General features: G+C 44.0%; 1 long non-coding RNA gene across 1 annotated transcript; it reads left to right on the top strand.

The window, feature by feature from the left end:
• The first annotated feature begins 909 nt into the window (after positions 1-909).
• On the top strand, positions 910-3,301 carry LOC133923421 (uncharacterized). The gene is made up of 3 exons (XR_009910614.1): positions 910-1,468; positions 1,559-2,852; positions 3,040-3,301. It is a non-coding gene; the product is annotated as an uncharacterized LOC133923421 (long non-coding RNA).
• The last annotated feature ends 367 nt before the right edge of the window (positions 3,302-3,668 follow it).

Raw genomic sequence — 3,668 nt, 5'->3', positions numbered from 1 at the left:
CATATGTGATTTAGGATCTGCTAACTGAATTTCTAATTATATGACTATTAGCATTATTGACGTAGGTTTTATCCAACAATCGACTGAAGTAATTTTTGTTCAAACTGGTGCATGGCGCTAGTGAAAAAAAGAGCATGTGATTTTGGGAGTGAGATATCTGAAACTGAGCGCGGGACAATTCACATGCCATCCAATCAAAAAATGTGGAACCATATCTTCTCTCATGCCCCTCTCTCTCACACCCACACACTCCAGCTTTGCCTCTCCATCCCTCCTCCTCTAATCTCGACCTCCACCTCACCCTACCCTCATCCAAACATGGCCAAATGGGCCATTCGGGCTGGCCCGGCACGGGCCCGGTTCGGCACAGCACGGCCTGAACGGCCCATCTACTGTAACAGGCCGTGCCGGCCCGCGTGCCTCCCCCTCTGCCCACGACACGGCCCGTCGGTGACCGTGCCGTGCCAGGCCAGCCCGGGCACGATTTTGGCCCGACGGCCCGGTCAGCCTGGCGGGTCGAAATAGATAAAAAAATATATAAAAAATAAAAAAATATATATAATATAAAAAATATATAGAAAAAATATAGAAAATAGATAAAAATATAAAAAAAATAGATAAAAAATAGCTACAAAATAAAAAATATATATAAAAATAGAAAATAACCGGGCATTTACGTGCCAGGCCGGATCGTGTCGGGCCGTGCCGGCCTGGGCTGGGCCGTACCCGTGCCGGCCCAACTCTGCCGCGCGCTCGGCCCAGGCACGACCCAGGCACGGTCCGTGGCCTCGTGTCTGGGCCGTGCCTACAGTGCCGTGCCTCGGGCCGGTCCAGTAGGCACGGCCCATTTGGACGTCTTTACCCTCATCTCCTCCACACTTAGTCAAGTAAGTGTGCACGCATGAGGCCTCAGCCTGGTATCCGCGCGGCTAGTGACGTCATCGACTCCTCAGACTCTCTTCCCCATGGCCCCTCCCTGCTCGGGCAGCCGTCGCTTGGAGCGGCCATGCCCGGATCCGGCCACTCTTCGACGAGATCCGGCTACCTAGAGCCTAGATCTAGTCACTGTTGCTCGGATTTAGCAGATGGAACCGGTGACGTTGTCAACTCCAGGAGGTAGATTTGGCAGTCGTGCGTCCTCGGGGGACCACGCTCGCGGCACCGTCACCTCCGGTGCAGTGGCTCTCAGCCACCTCTTCACCTTCTTGGTAGCCAAGCTCATCTCCACTGTGATCGCCTTCAAGGAGGACAACCTCCGCATCAAGTGTTGTCCTCCGGCTTCCCCCACCGCCTCCTCCCATTCCTATACGCTCCTGGCCCCTCCGCCTCCCTCCTGAGACTTCCACAGCAATGACTCCAGTCAAGGCAACGATAGCGAATAAGAGGGCATGGAGAGCACAAAGCTCGACGAGGAGTACAGCATCGCGCTATAGCCGTCTGCCCTCGAGCTGAAGGCCCATGCCAAGTGGTAACATTCCCTCCTCCCTTTCTATTGCTAAATTGTAGGGTTCTACAATTGATGATTTCATTTATGCATTGGCATTCTTCTACGGCTCAGGTACTCAGAAGTGGTGAACGTGATTGGGTTCTTCGACTTCACCATGGATTAGTTTTGTGCCTCGTGACGCTTTTTATCCTTTCAGTAGATTTCTTTAGGGTTGTGCAACTACTTGTCTGGATCTGCAGGATGGAAGGAGGAGACAGTTCAATTCTTTTTTTTTTACTGCCATGTAAAACTGGGAAAATGATGGGTATGGCTTCCATTATGGAACACGGATTCTGCTGTGTAGATCAATAGGTAGCTGGACGTTGCTGCTCACAGATGAGTATCCCCTTTTCTCTAATCTCAGTTCTCTCTCTATTGACAGCATGTGTGGCTTGTGAAATGGTGATTGAGTGAAATATCCAGTTGTACAGGCATCTGAAAATAATTAGTACATACCTTCAGAAAGGGGTGTTAAATATACACTACTTCGATTTAGAAATTAACTGCAAATTGTGCTTGTGTTGGCTCAATATGCTTTGCCAAAAATAAGAAATTCTGCAGACCAAAATATGCTTTACTCTGCTCTCTTTCAGTTCAAGTTGATAATACGTGAAACTCTGTTCGAGTGGTTGATGCTAATAATATATGAAGTAGACTGCATCTTGGTTTGTTCTGTCTTGAAGGCTAGTGCTCAGGATCAAAGCCTTTTGGTTTGTTCTATCTCCATATTATGCTCAACCATAGAACAAGATTCATCCTTCAATCATATAATTATCGTTTTAGAAGACAAACTTCTTGTTTTCTGACATGTTCGCCTTTTTTGATATGATTTTGGTTTGTATGTAAAAAGTGGAACATGCTGCACTTGATTGCTTTAAAATGGCGTTAATTACTAGCAGTATGCGGTCAATGATAGTGTGTTCTTTTGTTTAATCAAAGGATTGAATGTTTGATGGTAAGAAGCTAACCAAGTTGTTCATTTCTTTGTAGAATAATTCAATATTATTGTTACTGTTTCTATCTCGATTCAATAATCCGTTCACTACACAATATATGTGCCGATCCATAACTCATAACGTTTTCTTTACCAGTCCTTCAATCTCAAATAGGAATACAGAATTATAAATCTATTGGTCTGTAGATAATCACATCATTAGTGCTTAGTGGTGTGCTCTAATTTATTTGCTTAGGTAGGTTATGATATAAGAGTTGCCGAAGTAACAACTAATCTTCTTGAGTTGATTTATGATAGATCAATTTTCCTCTCGGATTGAACAAAGCGTTGTCACGCGAAGAAAGTATTTTATTTGAGAAGTGGATGATCCAATGAGTGTTTCTTATCTTGACCTAGGAATGCATATCACAGGTACATTTTTTTATGAAACTACGTCATTATGTTGCATTTGATAAATTTTTCGAAGTCTCATTCCTTCCCCTCTAAATCTTCCCTGTAAACTTTGATTGGCGAGTGCACCACTTAACATTGTCTATTCCCTGTCTTGTTTTGCCATGGTCCATTTTAAAGAAAAACCCTATTGTTTCTTTTGTTGTAGATACCTGAAGAAAAAACGGTAGTGAAGAGGATGCAACCTCAGTAGCAGCTAAATCAAGTACAACAGTTTAGACTGAAGAAATACCTGAGCCCCCTTGAAGTGATTGGATGCATTTTCACACCGGTTTGTGGATGCTAGAAAATTTATTTTTGTTAGAGATTGTGTATACTTGTATGGATGGAAGTGTGTATGTTAATATATTGTGTAACTGAGAGTTATTACATGGAAATTTTTATTTGATGTCTTTTGGTGTGTACGATTCTGTGACAAAAATGGAATAGCCATGTCAGATCCAGCTTGGCATCCATATCATTGGCCATGATAGACTGCATAGCCACGTCAGATCCTGCTCGACATCTGTGTCATTTACCACGTCAAATACCCTAGCCACGTTAGATCCAGCTTGGCATCCATGTCATTTGCTATGTCATATTGCCTGTCAAAAGACTGACGTGGCGGGTACCGTAGCCATTGCTTTGTGATGATAATTGGCTAAACCATGATGATAATTTTTGTCATAAATTTATGACGAGGCAGGATCATCATAGAAAACTATGACAAAAATAGTATTTTTGTCACCGATTGCAATCAGAGACGCGCAATCGAAGACGGTCACATTTTCGTCACCT

The sequence above is a fragment of the Phragmites australis genome, chromosome 7 (assembly GCF_958298935.1).
Source record: "Phragmites australis chromosome 7, lpPhrAust1.1, whole genome shotgun sequence".
NCBI lineage: Eukaryota > Viridiplantae > Streptophyta > Magnoliopsida > Poales > Poaceae > Phragmites > Phragmites australis.
Note: the sequence above shows the minus strand (reverse complement) of the source record. Positions and strands in the feature narration are given on the sequence as shown.